Below are 20,001 nucleotides of genomic sequence, written 5' to 3' on the forward strand. Positions count from 1 at the left end.
GTTTATAGAGGTGAAGGGTGGGAAGTAATTTAGTTTTAATTTAATAATAATACATTGGTAATTAATTAGTAAATTGAAAGTTAAACATGGAAATTGTGTGAATAATTTTAGGTGCAGGTTTTGGGGTGTATAAGGGTAAAGGGTGGGAAGTAATTTATGTTTAATTAGTTCAAAATTAGTTGTTAATTAATAATAATTAATTAATTTAAAATTAAATATAGAAATTGTGTAATTATTTTAGGTGTAGGCAGTGGGATTTATAGGGGTAAAGGGTGGGAAGTAATTTATGTTTAATTAGTTAATAATTAGTTGATCATTAATTTTAATTATTACTTTATATTTATTTAGAGTAATTGTTTATTTTTTCTGTTTGGGTTTTACTTTTATGGGGTAAAGGGTGGGGAGTAAATTAATTTTACTCACTTTATAATAATTTGTTGAATACTATTAGTTTTTAATTGAAAATAAGTTTTAATTGTGTAATTATTTTTTTTACAGTTTAATGTTAGCTGTGGATTGTGGGGTTTAGAAGGGTAAAGTGTGGGAAGTTGATACTTTTTTGATGAGTTATAGTTTATTTTTTAATTAAGAATATTTCTTTAACTGGTAATTAATTATGTTAATTAAGGAAGAACTTTTTTTTAAATTTAGATGTGGGGTGTGAAGTGCGTGGTGTTATAGGGTAGGAAATAAAAAACATGAAATTTATGTAAAAAGTCATCTTTTTGTTTCAAATTTTTTTAGTTAAAAACATTTATTTGGATGAAATGTATTTTTTAGTTTATTTAATGTAATATTTGCTGGTATTTGATATAGGTTCTTACATTATGATATGTTTTTATTTTTTTATTTTTAATATTAAATATATCTGTATTTTAATAGTTTTATATATTCATTTAATTTGTAAAAAATATTTTATTGTTGTTGTTAATATCTTGTTTGTATTGTAAATTTCATCGCGCCACTGTCCAACACTTTCCCTACTGTTGTACTCACTGGAGTGGGAATAGTATTTTTTACCCCTCCGCTATCGAACACTTTCCCTAGTGCTGCACTCACTGGAGTGGGAACAGTACATTTTATCCCTCCACTATACAACACTTTTCCTACAGTTGCACTTGCTGGAGTGGGAATAGTAATGTTTACCCTTCCGCTATCCAACACTTTTCCTACTGTTACACTGACTGGAGTTTGAATAGTAAATTGTACCCCTCTGCTATCCAACACTTTCCATACTGTTGCACTTACTGGAGTGGGAATAGTAATGTTTACCCCTCTGCTATCCATCACGTTCCCTATTGTTGAACTCATTGGAGTGGGAATAGTAATTTGTACCCCTCCGTTATCCAACACTTTCCCTACTATTGCACTGACTGGAGTGGGAGTAGTAATTTTTACCCCATTGCTATCCAACACTTTCCCTACTGTTGCACTCACTGGAGTGGGAATAGCATTTTTTACCTCTCTTCTATCCAACACTTTTCCTATTGTTGCACTCATTGGAGTGGGAATAGAAATTTTTAGCCCTCCCTTATCCAACACTTTCTCTACTGTTGCACTCACTGGAGTGGGAATAGAACATTGTATCCCTCCGCTATCCAACACTTTCCCTACTGCTGCACTCACTGGAGTGGGAATAGCAATGTTTACCCATCTACTATCCAACACTTTTCCTATTGTTGCACTCATTGGAGTGGGAATAGTAATTTTTACCCTTCTGCTATCCAACACTTTCCCTTTTGTTGTACTGATTGGAGTAGGAATAGTAATTTTTACCCCTTCGCTATCTAATAATGTCCCTACTGTTGCACTCATTGAAGTGGGAATAGTAATTTTTACCCCTCCACTATCCAACACGTTCCCTATTGTTACACTCACTGGAGTGGGAATAGAACATTGTATCCCTCCGCTATCAAACACCTTCCCTACTGTTGCACTCATTGGTGTGAAAATACAAATGTTTACCCCTTTGCTATCCAACACTTTCCATACTGTTCCACTGACTGTAGTAGTAAGTTGAAGTTTAAAGATTTTGTTTAATAGTTTAATGTTTTAATTTATAATCAAATGTTTTTTGTTAAATTGTATGTTATATATATATATATATATATATATATATATATATATATATATATATGTATATATATATATATATATATATATATGACTGCTCCCAACTTCGTAGTTTCCACCACAAAACACAAGCACTCACGGTGGCGAGCTCTAAGATTTTATTACGAGCTCACGGTGTCCAGACGCGTTTCGGCATTCGCCTTTGTCGATGGTAACATGGCGTCACTGAAACGGCTGTTTTTTATGTTTAGAATTCAAGGACATAGTGAAAGGACCAAACAATCATTACCATGGCCGCCATCTTAGACTATGCAAACATTGCTGCGTCTTATGCTAGATTACGTTTCAGCAAATCACGGCAAAAGTTAATGCAGGCAACATTTTTCATTTTTCATTTTACACATTTTACACATAGTGCCCATGGATGGGCCTGCTCAAAATAGTTTGTACTATTGCCCTTAACGGGCCACCCTCAATACCTGCATTTCAAGTAATACTGCTCTTGGATGAGCATATAAATGTTCATGTCCACAGTGTCCCGATTAACCATCAAACCATTTTGAAATTCTCAATGATCACATAATAAAAAGAGAAAGAGGAAACAAAGATAAATTCTACAAAAAAATCTACAGAAACAGTCCCTTATCATCCTTATATCAACAAATTCTAATTTAAGTCTACATTCATGGCCAATTACTCCCCTAAATGTACAGCCAGTTCCTCATATGAATTTAGTCCTCCAGGTGTCTTCGTATTGAGATCAATAATGTACCTGGACTCTAGCCTCCTAAGGGTCATCAATCTGTCACCCCCCTAGGATTCAGGGGTACGTGATCCAAGAAAAAATATGTTAGGAGATTTCTATCTCCTTTGTGTAGTGCCTTGAAATGACGTGCCACAGGGTATGTTAAATCACCATTATTAATGGCCCTAGCATGTTCTAGTATCCTGACTTTGGTTTGGTGGATAGTGCTGCCCACATATTTAAGCCCACATGGGCACTGCAGGCAGTACACTGTATATGGAGTAGTGCAATCAGGAATTTCTGCGAGGTGGCTGAATCTCATAAGAACTAACTTTGGAGATTTCCGGTGGGAGCCATACATGCAAAATGTATTGTGATGTGGATTGTGAAGAAACAGCCTTAGAAGTTTTTAAAAAGAAACCACCATCAACAGGGGGTATACTACCCCATGAAAACAAAGAAAAACCTACAACCCTATCAAGTCAATTCGCGGCATTGGAGAGACTTTATGAACGCGAAATATGCAAATGGTGGGAAGGAACCTCGTTACAGAATTACGTGGAGGTGGACAGGGTCCCGCGGGGCCTGAGGATGTACACAGTCCCGGCTTACGAGAATCCCGATCCCTTGCTCCTTCAAAAATGGTCGAAACATACAGCGCACTCGTGTAAGGGGATGTTACTAATACTTATCGAGTTTGCATGGAGCGATCATACAAAAGTGCGGAAAACAATTGAAGATCTGGAATCGGATATCGGTATGGATACTGAGAAGGAGAGGCAGGATAACCTCTGGGAAGGAATGAGGAAGCGCCTCAAAATCTATGAAGGGAAAATTCGAGCCCGCAAACAAGAAAAGTTCGAACGGGACGAACGTGATTACACATCAGGTAGAATCCTGACGTTCGCTAAGAAATATGACGCACCACGAAAAGCGCTGCAATCAAAGGCAACTTTGAAGGTAAATGAGCAACCGGTAACCTCGGAATCGGAAGTGACCACACCGGAACAATCGGATGACGATACCTGACCGGGGAGCAGCACAGGAAGAAAACCGGGATTTTTTCAGGACAAATTTATTTATTTATTTATTAAGAGTTTTGTATAGCGCGAACAAGACCCTTGGGTATCAGAGCGCTTCACATTGCATGAGGTAGTTATAGCTCTGCATTGTTATCGTAACTTTCACAATATTATGAGGTAGGTACATATATGGTACATAAAGCGACAATATCAATAAAGTTTCTACAAAGAATATCAACATATAGTATGACACAGGTTTAAGTATATAGTAAAATATAATGTGTAATAGAATCAATCGATCCTAACGGTCTATTTCCTGTGTATGTTTCAGCTCCAGTCATTAAACATGAACTCTGACTTCCCGTGCCTCGTCTATGGAAGGAATTTACTCATTAGGAAGATCTTAGTTTCCCTCTTAAAGGATGCTGTGTCTTCAATCTTTCTAATGTTTGAAGGAAGTGAATTCCAGATTCTAGGGGCTGCTCCTGAGAAAGCCCTGTCGTAAGTTTTCTTCTTCCGGAAGATGGCTGGTCTCAGCATTAGCTTTTTAGTTGTAATACTTTATTCGAAAAATATTTCATAAAAAGTACAAAATTCAACATATGAAATACATTACAACTTGGCATTTCACTGATATGAAACAAATAACTGTACCAACTATACAAAAAGAAATATCAATCATTGGCTAAGAATTTTGACCTGATAAACCAAGCATTTGACACATATTTGGCCACCCCACAAACAATATACATTGAAGAAGAATTTGTTAAAATGACTCTCATAGCTATTCTATGGTCTCTCACCCCAAGATCCCTACAAATAGGTTTCAGCCATTTTGCTCTTGCTTTTTTATAAGCAGCACAGGCAAACAGGAAGTGGCCCAACGATTCTTTCGGACAGGGACAACTAGGGCATTTTAAATCTGTTCCACTACGTCCCTTCCATCCCTCCTTAAATGAATTAAGGGGTAATGTGCCATATCTAAGTTTCAAAAATAGCGATCTATCACGGGGTGCCTGGATAAAGTCCATAAATGGTTCTAATTTCCTAAGGGGCTTGTGGTCAAGGAAGGAGTTAGTAAGTGGGCCCCAATTTGCACTCCTAAGTTCTTTAGCCACAATCCAATCCCAGTAAAGTTTTTTAACAACTAGTTTTGATGGTGGCATTTGAGATATCCAACTATCCTCCAGACCTATAGATGTCACCAGTCTTTTTAAATTGTTGAGCCATTTAATTTTATTAGCTACGTTCAAAGTAATCAGTTCATCCAGAACCCTAGCATAATAAAAAAGTTCAGGGGTCCTTCTAAGCCGGACCCAAAATAACAAAGGGCGTATTTGGATCTGATCAGAAATTGATCTTTTGCCCAAATCTAAAAATAATGGTTTCAGCGGGGTTGAAACCGGTAGTGAAACTATATTTCTAATGAATTTATTTTCAGCCACTACCAGAGCTTTAATGTTTTCCGCGCCCTTTTTATATATGGTTATAACCTCAGCACCCTTCCAGGAATCTGGAACAGGGTAACCATATTGTATCAGGTTCAACAGGCATGCTATGTACTCCGCCCAGGTTACAGAATCATGCTTTAGCAAATCCCCCGGGAGGCCATCATGGCCAGGGGCCTTCCCCGGCAACAATTTGAGAATAGCGTCTTGAACTTCACGCTGGGAGAATAGGTCTGCCCTAGCAATTAAATTTCCATAGGACGTACTTTGAGTGGCTTTAAAAGATGATAATAATGAACAATCCAGGCTGTCCTGACAGTATAATTTTAAAAAATGAGAATACCATTCCTGTTCGGTAATATGGTTTAAAATGGGCCCTGCATCCCTTCTATCCAGGGCTCTTATTAGTTTCCAGAAAATAACAGAGTTTTTACCACGAGCTGCTACCTTTAGCTGCTGCTAGTGTTCTTCCTCCCAGTCTCTCTTTGCTATTTTTATACTATTTGAATATTCCAACCTGGCCAGCCGAACGGTCACAGGATCCTTACCTTTTATTGCCTTGGTGATTGCTTTCCTTTTAGATCTACAGTTTGATGTATACCAAGGCTTACTCTTAGTATGGATACCAGTCCGGCAGGGTTTCGCCCTAGGGTTCTTATGGAAATGAGCTCCTATTTTGATTATTAAATCATTATAGGAGTCCATCAGACTGAATCCTGCTACATTAACCAGTGGTGGAACTAGAGCAGTCAAGCCACTTATACCTTCTAGAACAAGCTCTTTGATATTTTGGAGCTTGTCCTCATCACATTTGACCATATTCCACTTTAGCTTCCGGTTGTCATTTGAAGGGATAACCTCTTTAGTGATCAGCTCTATTTTCCTACTAGTATCACACCTTCTTACCCAATGGAGTTCCATACATAGTGGGTTATGATCACTATCGGAAGACTGTATGACCTCCATATCAATAACGTCAGGCCAAGATTGTATGTCAAGAAGGATGTAGTCAATACGAGAAGGGCAACCCAGCCTATTGAAGGTCATTGCTCCCTCACGGTCTGACCTTGTCCGGCCATTAAGAGCCCATAAGCTATGATCTAGTACCAGGGCGTTCAGCTGGATAGCTCTTGATGTCCATTTCTTGAGGGGTGTAAGTTTTAGCGGTGGTATAGTCTGACTACCATCCTCAATGTTAAACCCCAATGCCTCTTCGTCATATAGGGGCTCGAAAGTACAATTAAAATCCCCCCCAACCATTATTTTCGATCGGGTGGTAGGTTTGATAGGCTCGCATCTAATAAATCTAATGTCGGGGACGCCAGCCCACCCTGTAAGCCTCTAGCATAGATGCAGAAAATTTCGTAACTATAGCCCCCTACTTGATTCTTGAGAGTAATATGCAGAATGTCATTTGTAACATAGTTGTGTGAAATAACCGTGCAATTTAAAGACAATTTTACCCAGATATGTAAACCACCTGAGGGGCGCCCCTTCCCCGACGAAACTGCTGGTACATACAAAGTTGAGTAACCATTCTTATATTGCGGGGAAGTGCACCAGGTTTCTTGGAACATACATATGTCAAAGGTATTGATGAAATCATTCCACTCGGGATTATCCAAATTCTTCTATAATCCCGCTATGTTCCATGATAATATATTAATAGAGGTGGAAGGTGCCATGGTTTCCATAATTCTAGCTGAGTCACCAGATGCCCGTACTCCCAGTCCTTCATGATATAATTTGTTGTTAACTTCATCCAACATAGGGTTTTCAACTATAACAATGGGTTCAATCACTTCACAACCTTTAATGATGGGGCCTATAGTGGCTACTCCCTCCACAGTTGTATTTATTAAATACCCCAGTGGAATTCTTACCTCCCGACCCTGAGATTGCTCAAGGGGTTGGATAAGGAGTCAATCTACTCCCTCCAGACCATTGAAACGGTTATAACAGGGAATAGGGTGGTCGAGCTGGGGTCCCAACCAACCTTCCCTTAGCCAATTACCACCATTAAGAGGTCTACCAACTCCTCTTCGTACTTCCTGCCAGCCACCATTTGTGTCCTCTCCCCAATTTGTGGAACTTTGCCCTCCATAGTTATCAGGTCTCTGCCTACCACTGCCATTGGTGGGAGCCCTCAACCAGCTCCATCTATTATCAAAATTCCCCATGGGCATGTAAAAATAAGACAGGGGTTTAACATTAATTGCTGTGTCGTTCCTACACCGGGACCCTGAGCAAATATACTCTACCAAGCGTGGGTCTTCAAATGTAATTACAACACAGTCTCCTTGCAGATGTTTCTTTTTATCACCTACCCAGGGCGCTCTTTCTACCATAAGCAATTTTTTGTTGATATTAGGAGGAGGGGGAAAATTCCTATCCAGCCAATAACAAACTTTATTTTTAAGAGCCCAAAATGGTTCAGAGGTGGCCGGTGCAAGCTCGGGGACACCTGTTAATACTATCACAAATGGGCTGGCATCCGGTGGTAAACTAATATTCCGCCTAGCCTTTGATGGTTTCGGCTGGGGAGGTGATGGAACAATGGTTGGGGCAGTGATAGGAGCCGTTGAACCCAATGTTTCCAAGGGCTTAGCAACAGCAGCAGAAACTGACTTAGGAACTGCTTTACTAGCCTTTGGTGCTGATGGTACAGTGGGGCCTTTCTCGGAGGATGGATTGGGTACTGATGTATGGTTCTTGGGAGTTGGCAAAGAATTACTAATTGGACCTAGGTTGTTTGGTTTCACCTGTGTAGAATGTATCCCCTTAGAATCCAGATCCCTGGATATGGTCTTAAGATGCTGTTCTATACCCTGGAGCCTAATCTCCAAGGGCAGTAATAGTGATTTAATAAGTGACGCCAGAGAGTCAAAAAAGGGTTCATTCTCATCCTCAACATCATCCAGACCTTCACTAGAACTACTATTATCAAGAATACTGGCCAAACTTGTGTCAGAGGCTGTTACATCAGGTATACCTATAGGTAGGGGATGAGAATCTCGCTGGGCCCTATCAGTCCCTTCTGGTACTCCAACACTAACCACCCCCACCTCCGCAACATTGCCCGCACAAGCTGGATCTCCCTGGTTGGGGAAAATATTCTGGTTAGTTGGAGTAATTAAAATAGTTGGGATAGCATGGGGCATCCGAGGGGGAGTTACATTAGGAGGAGCAGTTGTACCTTCCACAGGACACCCTTCAGATTGTAAGTTAGCTGTGTGTATGATAGCAGAGATAACAGCTGTATTATTTAAAGGAGGTGGCGCTATTGATGGTAACAACTGGGTAGCTACAAGTGGTATATCTGTACATGTAGACTCAGGCATAGTAGGTGTCATGGGGACTACCGCCACCCCTGGCTGAGATGAATCAAAGTTACTCTGGTTTCTAATCGGGGTACATGCCATAGCTATATCACCCAGGGACGATCTTTTGGCACGTATTAAATCTTGCGACACCCTCCGTTCCATAAGAACGATACCCTCATCAATTAAGGTATTGGTACGCAAAATAAAATTATCCAAGGTGCTAGTGAGTTTTTTAGATTTAATCTTCGCTCCAACCAACGCCTGGCTACGGGTTTTACGGGATGACATGGTAATTGACCCGTAAACAACTAGGAGATGAAGCTCTGAATATACACGTAGGTAACAACAACCCTGCAATACTAAATACTAGCAGGCAAAGCTAATAAAGATTATAAACACATTTTGGGAATATTAAACTCCCGGGAATATTTACAACACAAAGGAGGCAACAGCCAGAATATAGGAGGTACACCTGTAAGGGGGTGCGGGTCAGACCAGTCCTTTCGGTCCTCGGAGGGCCTCAGAGGGCCCGCCCTTTGCCCGGGCTTAGCCCCGGGCTATGTCCCGCGCGCGTCCCGCGTGCGCGCTCACCAATGCGTTTAAGTAGGAGAGTTGGGGGCGGGAAGAGACACCAGGTGCGCTGAGATCTTAAAGCGCTAGGCACCCTGGTTCTCGCAGTCCCGGCCCGGCAGCGTCCGCGTGTGTCCCAAGGTCCTCGTGGATCAGGATACAGGAACCAACAGTCTGGAAGTATTAAAAATAACCAAAGTTCAGCAAGGTAATCCCAAAAAGGCTGCAAGCGGCACCCGTGAAGCGGGGGCCGCGAGCCTTAAGTAGCCGGTGAAGCGCGGTGATGTGCGGAGAGCTGGGGGCGGGAAGAGACACCAGGTGCGCTGAGATCTTAAAGCGCTAGGCACCCTGGTTCTAGCAGTCCCGGCCCCGGCAGCGTCCGCGTGTGTCCCAAGGTCCTCGTGGATCAGGATACAGGAACCAACAGTCTGGAAGTATTAAAAATAACCAAAGTTCAGCAAGGTAATCCCAAAAAGGCTGCAAGCGGCACCCGTGAAGCGGGGGCCGCGAGCCTTAAGTAGCCGGTGAAGCGCGGTGATGTGCGGAGAGCTGGGGGCGGGAAGAGACACCAGGTGCGCTGAGATCTTAAAGCGCTAGGCACCCTGGTTCTCGCAGTCCCGGCCCCGGCAGCGTCCGCGTGTGTCCCAAGGTCCTCGTGGATCAGGATACAGGAACCAACAGTCTGGAAGTATTAAAAATAACCAAAGTTCAGCAAGGTAATCCCAAAAAGGCTGCAAGCGGCACCCGTGAAGCGGGGGCCGCGAGCCTTAAGTAGCCGGTGAAGCGCGGTGATGTGCGGAGAGCTGGGGGCGGGAAGAGACACCAGGTGCGCTGAGATCTTAAAGCGCTAGGCACCCTGGTTCTCGCAGTCCCGGCCCCGGCAGCGTCCGCGTGTGTCTCAAGGTCCTCGTGGATCAGGATACAGGAACCAACAGTCTGGAAGTATTAAAAATAACCAAAGTTCAGCAAGGTAATCCCAAAAAGGCTACACGCGGCACTCAGCATTAGCTCTTATGTGCTCCTGGCTGGTCTGTTACCTCCAGATAGCTTAATTTTCTGAGCAAGGTAGTTGGGTGTATTGTGGTGGAGCGCCTTATGGGTTATGCATGCCATTTTTAGCTGGATTCTGGCTTCGTACGGTAGCCAGTTTAATGCCTTCAAATGTGGCGATATATGGTCAAATTTCCTTGATCCGGTGATCAATCGTGTGGCTGCATTGAGACATGCTTTCAGAGGTGCTGTTGAAATTTTTGGTAGACCTGCTAGTGTCGTGCATCCATATTCAATCCTCGCAATAACTAGAGACTGAACTGCCAGTTTGAGGTCTGCTTTGGATATGAATGGTTTCACTTTTCTGATGTAGTTCAGATGGTAGCGGGCGCTTTTTGCCATTGCGTTGATATGGGCTTTCATGTTTAGTTTCTCGTCTAGAGTAATTCCTAGTGATTTCGTTGAGCCAACTAAGGTAGGGGTGCAATTTAATGCTGTGATCATATTGGACCATTCCTTCACTTCTGTGTGTTTCTTTGGTGGAGATATTAGTAAGAATTCCGGTTTTTGTGCGTTTAGTTTCAGATGGTTGACAGATAGCCATTGTAATGTCAGTTTTAAGGTCTCATTCATTCTTATGATGTCTTCCCTGGATGTGATCTTGATATAAATCTGGGTATCATCCGTGTACATTTGGTAGGAAATATTTGATTTTCGAAGGATTTCAGTGAGAGGTTCGATGTAAAGGTTGAACAGTGATGGTGATAATGTAGAGCCTTGAGGGACTCCAATTGAGTTAGGGCACGCTGGTGAGAGTGTTTGATTGACCAGGAATCTTTGCGTTCTATTCTGCAGGAAAGATTCAAACCACTTTAGCACATTTCCAGTTATTCCCATCCTATCATGAAGCCTGTTCAGTAATTTTTCATGATTTACCGTGTCGAATGCTGATGATAGGTCCAGGAGTATAAGTAGACATGTTTGGTTACGGTCTAGTGCCTGTAGTGCATCATCGACAATATGTAGGATCGCTGTTTCTGTGCTATGTCCTGTCCTGAATCCTGATTGGCAGTCGTCTAGCAGCGCAAAATTCGCAATGTGTTGGCTTAGTTGCTTTTGTACGCATTTCTCTATTAGTTTGGCAAGTATAGGGATGTTCGTCACTGGGCGAAAGTTATTTGGACCTGCTGGGTCCGCTGTCAGTTTTTTGATGATGGGGACGACTTGACCTGTTTTTAGGCAATCTGGAAGGATCCCTTGTGATAGAGAGGCGTTTATTATTTTCGTCCAAATGGGAATCACAATATGGTTTATTTCCCTGACGCATTCAGAGGGTAGAGGATCACTATAGTGGTTGTTAGGTTTGATGTCTGATAGTGTTTTGGCTATGGTACTTTGATCAAGTAGTTTGAAGTTAACCCATTGTGCCTTGTTTTTTGTCCTATTGTGGGTGTTTTCTACGGTGCTATTGGGGTTTGTCTGTCCGTATTGCCAATGTTATCAGCCTCTTTCCCGAGCTCTCTTTCCAACTTGTTGGCCTTATCTGTGAAGAATGTTGAGAATTCTTCACAGCTTATTTGCGTTTTTGTGGTTTCTTGGCTGGTTTTAGCTAAATTATTGGATTGTTGTTTTAGAATCTCGAATAATTTCCGAGGTCTATTTTTGGCGTTATCTAGCTCAGATCTGAAAAAAATTCTTTTTTGGAGTTTTGTATCTTTTTGTTATATTCGCTTCTGATTCTTCTGAGTGATTTCAGTTCGGGCGATGTTGGGTGTTGTCTCCATTTTCTTTCCGCTAGTCTTAGTTTCCTCCTTTCTTCATTCAGAGTTTCACTGAACCATGGGTTTTTCATCTTCTCTGTGTCTCCTTTCAGTTTTAGTGGCATTGTATTGTTGACTATATTCGTTACTGTTTTAGTGTAATGATCTGCAAGCTCCTCCACACTCTGCAAGTTGTTCGGTGGAATCAGTTTCTTCTCACAGCTTTCCACTAATAATGCTATATTCGGATCTCTAGTATCTCGCATCCATTTCTTGTGTCTGGTAGGTTGTATCATCTTGTTCTTTTTCATATTGTTTATCAGGAAGATTATGGCATGGTGATCTGACCAGTTGCATGGCTCAATTGATATAATTGAGGTATTGTTAGTTTTTGATATTATCCAGTCTAACGTGGCTCCTTTTTAGTGTGTTGGCTCTGTGCTTGCTTGGTTAAAATTTAACTCCGTTAGAAGGTCTTTCAGAGCGTTGACTTGTTTGTCGTAGTTGTCATTCCAGTGTAAGTTAAAGTCCCCCAGGACAATGTTGTTATTTTCAGAATTGGAGTCGGTGGTAATGATTTCCATTAACTTGTCTATAAAGGTAGTATTATTGCCTGGAGGGTGGTAAAGTGCATGTAGATTGCATGTTTGATTATCTGCTGATCTTATCTTGAGATTTAGGTGTTCACAGAATTCGAGAGGTTCTGATGGCACTTGTTTGACTTCTATTTCCGATCGGTAAATGCAGGCAACCCCACCCCCTGTCTTTTTTAGTCTATCGAGTCTCACAATATTATACTGTGGGGGTACTAGTAGGTCCATACTAGGAGACGAAGATTCCGATAGCCATGTTTCCGTCAGGATTGTCACATCAATTTCTTTGTTCAAGATGAGATCAGCTATGTCTGATGCATGTCTTGCTGCCGACCGACAGTTAAGGAGTAGGCATTTTATAGGTTTCCCTGCGATCCTTGTGTTCATGTTCTGTGAGTCCGCGATTAGTTGTACTTGTTGAAGGTTGTTATGATTGGTTTTCCTTTCATTTTGTCTTGATGTTCTGTTAGCATCGATCTGGACTGTTCTGATTTTCTCACCTTCAGCGAGGTCAGTAGACTCTTATTCCCGAAGTAAGGATAGTGTTTCTTCTTCCGTAAGATGGTTGAGGTTCTTGTCAGGTCGATTTTGCCTGTTTGATAGGGGTAATGCCATCTTATTTCCTTCTTTTTGAGAATTAAGCAGAACTTCTTGGATGTGCTCGACTTTGTTGTGGGTGCTAACAGTGATTTCCAGCATCTTTTTCATTTCTTGTACCGTGGTTAGAATACTGACCACCTGTGTTTAAAGCTCTTTGATTATTCTTCGAGTTTGGAACGAGGTGTTAAGTGCGTTCGTCTTCCTCCTTCTATAACCTTGTTTTGCGTTCACGCTTTTGAGTTTTGACCTCTTCATCGGACATCTTCCCTTTTTGTCACTAGTTTGGTAGTCTGCTCCGTCTCTGTTACTGCCGTGGACAGCCGTTTTGTCTCCTATATCATCATTAGTTTGGTAGTCTGCTCCATCTCTGTTCATGTCGTGGGCAGCCGTGTTGTCTTCTATATCATCATTAGTTTGGTTGTCTGCTCCGCCTCTGTCCATGTCGTGTACAGCCGTGTTGTCTTCTATATCATCATTAGTTTGGTAGACTGCTCCGCCTCTGTCCATGTCGTGTACAGCCATGTTGTCGTCTATCTCAGTAGTTTCCGTGTTCTCATTTGGTGTCTTACTCGTCTGCGATGACCTGTCTATGACGATAGATGTCGAATCTTTCCTCTGATAGGGTTTCAGGATGGCATTCGCAAATCGTGTATCCAATTCAACTCTTCCTGTGTCCTTTCTGGTCTTGAGAAGTTGTGTCGAATCTTCCATCTGAGAGATTTTCTGGGCTATGTTTGCACCTTTTGTGTCCAAAATGGTTCTTACTGTGTCACTCCTCAGTTGAGATCCTCTTGTTCCGCTCCTGAAGGTTTGTGTCAGGTATGCGGTCTGAGTTGGTAGCTTTGTGATGGTCTATGGTGTTATCTTGTGTGGTCAGGTGTGTTTGGGATCTTGCCTTTATTACGCATCATTTTAAGGTTGAGAACAGACTGTCAAATTTGTTTAATTTGCTTATAATTCCAGATAATTCGACAGTCATGGCAGCACAATGCAAGGGGGAAGCCCCCGGAGCAAAAAAACGGAGGAAAACAAGGAGAGGGGGCCACAGGAACAAAAGGAGTAGGCTCTCCAATGCTTACCAGAAGCAAGAAGAAATTCAACAGAAGACGCTAAACGAACCCACTTCGGACAATCTCACTATCATCAATTTAACCCTGCGTGTCTTGACAAAAATTGAAGAAAACGTGTTACAATTGGGTCTATCTTTTTGCCCCCAAAAGAAGCTAGAGTACACGCAGACACGCATTGATTTATTTAAATTCGCCAGGAAACTGAAGTTGCACACATTTTTCAAATTACGCACTAAAAAACCGGAAGGACGTGTTAAAAAGGGAAATGTGGAGGAAACGGATAGTCTATTGGTACGAGATATGCCAGCGATACAGATCTTAGAAGATTTGCGCTATGAATCAGAGGCAGTGGGAAGCCCGGCTGGACTCCCAGGAATAGAACAGAAGAGTGCCCTAACAACATTCAGGCCAGTATCAACTTTTGTTCCACAAATGCCTAATGACATTATAGACACGTTTGTAGACAGGGTCATACAAGACCTGGTGCGAATGCGTAAATGTGAGAATACTTTGAAAAACGAATGCAACTTTACAAAAGAACAGTATAAGGCGATGGATGACTTAAAGAATGACCCAACGATAATTGTGAAACCCTCGGACAAAGGGGGGAACATTGTTTTACAGACCCTAGTTGCATACAATAAAGAAGCATTGAGACAACTGAATGACAATGAATCCTATATAAAAGTTAAGAGGGATGTTTATACTAAGAGCATAGGGGAATGTCATGAGATGTTGAAAAAGTGGTATGAAAAGGGGATGTTGGAGACGGAAGAGTACTTATTTGTGAGAAGATTGAATACTATCACACCCTGTTTTTACCATCTCCCCAAAGTGCACAAGAACGCTCTATGTCCCCGAGGGAGACCTATTGTCTCGTCTCAAGGGAGTCTGGTGGAACATGTTTCAATGTACATTGATTATTTTTTAGCAGACTTTGTGGTCAATTTGAAGTCATATAGGAAGGATATGAAAGATTTTTGGGGGGAAATTGGAGAAAGTGACTTGGAGAGAAGGGGATTTGATGATAGCCATGGATATTACAAGCCTGTACACATGTATATCACATTTGCAAGGTATAGAGGCAACACAGTTTTTTCTGAGAAATAGAGAAGCTAAATACTCTGAGCACAACAACATGCTGTTAGAGTTTTTGAGATTTTGTCTGCATAACAATATCTTCATATTTGAGAGCCAGCACTTTAAGCAAGTGTCAAGGACTGCCATGGGAACCTGCTTCGCCCCCAGCTACTCAAATTTATTTGTGGGCTGGTGGGAGGAGCAGTTGGCCGGGGCAACTGACAAAGGTATCTGGACAGAGAAGATAGTCACCTGGCACAGATATATAGACGATCTCTTTGTTATCTGGAGAGGTACGAAAGAGAGTGCTGAAGAATACGTAAGAGTTCTCAATGAGAATGACTATAATCTAGAGTTTACCGTGGAAATCAGTGATTGCTCAGTGAATTTTCTAGATTTGGAGGGAATTGTAATTGACAATAAACTCTGCACAAAACTGTATCGCAAACCAATTCCATCTTACATGCCCGCAGTGGGCATCCGCCTAGGTTGATAAACAGTATCCCCTAGGGAGAATGGCTCCGCATAAAAAGGACTAACACAAGAAAAACAGATTTTGAAAAATATGCGGGTGAGAGTATTGGAAGATTCCGTAGACGGGGATACAGTGCACAGACTTTGGAGGGAGCTAAGACTAAAGTCGACTCCATAGAGAGGGAGAAGCTTCTAAAAATGGGCACCAAAGAGAATAAAGAGGAAGATGGTAAAAGGGGTTTCCGGATGATTATCACCTTCTCTAAGGATGCCTTTAAGCTAAGATCCATGTTTCGGAAGCATTGGAGTCTACTCCAAATGGATCCAGTGATCGGAATTGACATTCCGAGAAGACCCCAGATAACGTTTCATAAAGCCAGGTCCCTTAGGATAGCCATACTAATAGCTTTATGGGGAAAAAAGAACTGAATGGCTTTGAGAAGGATTTGAAGGGATTCCATCCCTGTAAGAAGTGCAAGGCTTGTGTGGGGAGTAAAAAAGTTGCAACATATCAAGCACCAGGAATGAGACAGCCTAGAGAAATAAAGAAATTCCTGACTTGCACTACTCCATATACAGTGTACTGCCTGCAGTGCCCATGTGGGCTTGAATATGTGGGCAGCACTATCCACCAAACCAAATTCAGGATACTAGAACATGCTAGGACCATTAATAATGGTGATTTAACATACCCTGTGGCACGTCATTTCAAGGCACTACACAAAGGAGATAGAAATCTCCTAACATATTTTTGCTTGGATCACGTACCCCTGAATCCTAGGGGGGTGACAGATTGATGACCCTTAGGAGGCTAGAGTCCAGGTACATTATTGATCTCAATACGAAGACACCTGGAGGACTAAATTCACTTGAGGAACTGGCTGCACATTTGGGGGAGTAATTGGCCATGAATATAAACTTAAATTAGAATTTGTTGTTATAAGGATGATAAGGGTCTGTTTCTGTAGAATTTTTTGTAGAATTTATCTTTGTTTCCTCTTTCTCTTTTTATTATGTGATCATTGAGAATTTCAAAATGGTTTGATGGTTAATCGGGACACCGTGGAAAGGAACTTTTATATGCTCATCCAAGAGCAGTATTACTTGAAATGCAGGTATTGAGGGTGGCCCATTAAGGGCAATAGTACAAACAATTTTGAGCAGGCCCATCCATGGGCACTATGTGTAAAATGTGTAAAATGAAAAATGAAAAATGTTGCCTGCATTAACTTTTGCCGTGGCTTGCAGAAATGTCATCTAGCATAAGACACAGCAATGTTTGCATAGTCTAAGATGGCGGCCATGGTAATGATTGTTTGGTCCTTTCACTATGTCCTTGAATTGTAAACATAAAAAACGGCCGTTTCGGCGACGCCATGTTACCACCGACAAAGGCGAATGCCGAAACGCGTCTGGACACCGTGAGCTCATAATAAAATCTTAGATCTCGCCACCGTGAGTGCTTGTGTTTGTGGTGGAAACTACGAAGTTGGGAGCAGTCATGGATGCGGGAGCACCACCCGCTTAAAGGCACCCGCTCGTGGGTGCTGGGACTTGGTGCAACTTTGGAGCAAGCATATATATATATATATATATATATATATATATATATATATATACATTTATACATTTTATATATATATATATGTCCAAGAACCACCTCCTCCAAGGATGAAAGTGAAGAGGCCACACAGGGGAGCAAAGTGGAAACACCTTTATTCCAAAGCAAAAGGTAACGGTAGTTCTCCAACACCCGCTTTCGGCGAATGCATTTCGGCGTTTCTTTAGCCTTCCTCAGCGCCAGGGGTGTGTGTGCACCAGGTAACGGGCGGAATTCAAAGACACAGTGTCTAGCCCATTCCTGATTTGTAGAGCGCTGCTCCGCCCCTGAAGGTAAGTACCAATCGCGTGTATCCCCAGCAGGCCGCTTCATGTACAGCGCCTACCAGTCCCAGCATGCAATGTTGTAGGTCGTGTCTGGTGGATACTGCGTGGGGCGGATTGGCGCTATGATGGTGAAAGAACCCCCAAGTCCTCATGCCACTGGGATACGGTGTCTCCTCCAGTCGTTTCGGCGACGCCATGTTACCACCGACAAAGGCGAATGCCGAAACGCGTCTGGACACCGTGAGCTCATAATAAAATCTTAGATCTCGCCACCGTGAGTGCTTGTGTTTGTGGTGGAAACTACGAAGTTGGGAGCAGTCATGGATGCGGGAGCACCACCCGCTTAAAGGCACCCGCTCGTGGGTGCTGGGACTTGGTGCAACTTTGGAGCAAGCATATATATATATATATATATATATATATATATATACATTTATACATTTTATATATATATATATATATATATACATATACATTTATACATTTTATATATATATACATGTTATAATTATACATACATTTTATATAATTTTAAAGTTATAACATAAATTAAAAGTAATTGTTTATTAATTGTTTTAAAGTCAATATATATTCATTACTATGTATGTGTGCTTAAATATTTTCATTAAGTTTATTTGTTATATTTAATATATTTAATATTTATTCTTTTATTTTATACTAGCAGCCCGTCCCGACGTTGTCCGGGTATGAAATAGAATGTGTGTTATGTGTGTATTTGGCAAGGGCAATTTATTTTAAAATCTCGCGGTAGACAATATTTTTTGTTTCATTAGAATAGGGACGGAGAAGGCCAAGCTGCAGCCCTGGTTGATGTTAGCAGGCACGTGTAATTGGTGTAGTGATCCGCCGCCTGAGCCCGGCTACAGCCCTGGTTGATGTTAGCCGGCGCGTGTAATGTCGTTGAATGAGAGAGTTACCAGCCGCGGTAAATCCGTTTAATGAGAGAGTTGAGTGACAGCGAGTAGGAGAGGCTGCAGTAATTGTCCCCGCAGACACGCTCAATTGCGTGTTCCCCTGCGTGAGGCCCAGCTGCAGCCCTGGTTGATGATATCAGGCGCGTGTAATTAGTGTACTGATCCGCCGCCTGAGCCCGGCTAGAGCCCTGGTTGATGGTAGCAGGCGCGTGTAATTTCGTTGAATGAGAGAGTTCAGTATCAGCGCGCAGGAGAGGCTGCAGTAACGTTACTTACCAGGCCTCCAGGTGAACAAGTTTGTCAGGCCCCAGCACACGGCCACAACAGACGATCTTCTGATTAATGTACGACCCACATGGCATGAAGGGCGGACCGTAGCACACGCCCCCAGCGTTTTTCACACCCCCAACGTGCCCCTTGATGCGGCGCAATTGCGGTCACATGGCATGAAGGCCGGACACAAGCCCCCTAGCGTTTCTCACACCCCCAGTGTGCCCCTTGATGCTGCGCAGCAACATAACAGGCGCTTGTATGTATGACTCACATGGCATGAAGGGCGGACACACGCCCCCAGCGTTTGTCACGCCCCCAGCGTTTGTCTCGCCCCCAGCACACGCCCACAGCCCACGATGTGAGGGCCGTACCACACACCCCTAGCGTTAGTCACGCCCCCAGCCCATTCCCACAGCACAACGCAGACACGCCCACAAGGGACTACTTTGCTGGCACGGTTCTTTTACCTTTTAAATGTATAGAGGAGTTGGCATAACGGCTAAGGCGCTCGACCTCGGACCTGGGGATCTGGGTTCAAGTCTTGGTAACGACGCCAAACATCCTGTAATTCTGGGCAAATCACTTAATCTACTCGTGCCTAACATAAATGAATGTATGTCCTCATGTAATGTAACTGGTGCTATGTAAAGCGCTCTGATACCTGATTCAGTTCGGGTCAAGTTTGCGCTATATAAAACTCTTCAATAAATAAATAAATATGGTGGCCGTCTGCATAGCCTATGTCCTTCTGCTACAACTGCCCTTTCCAACGCTGTATTGGGTGTTGTGATTGGTGCTGTGGTTACTGAGATTACCCACCTCAAAGGTTTGGGCTCTCTCTTTATAATATTAGTATGGATATATCTCAGTGTGGGATAACCTGTGGTATATATTGAGGCTTTGTCCTGCCTCGAGCCTGCACCGCCTGAAAACGAACGACACAAACTGCCCGAAATTGGACCCCCCCAGAGCACAGCAAAAGCATACAGGGCGGTTGGCTGTCACCAGGACTGGACTTGGTTAAGGTCCCCAGCTGCCTCAAAATGGAAAGCGAGGGGTATTCCGGACAATTAAAGAGCAGCAGCGAAAATGAACACATACCATGGACCAACACTGCACTACGATAACCAGCATGCATAAGAGCAAGAGCCAGCCCAC

The sequence above is a fragment of the Lissotriton helveticus genome, chromosome 9 (assembly GCF_964261635.1).
Source record: "Lissotriton helveticus chromosome 9, aLisHel1.1, whole genome shotgun sequence".
NCBI lineage: Eukaryota > Metazoa > Chordata > Amphibia > Caudata > Salamandridae > Lissotriton > Lissotriton helveticus.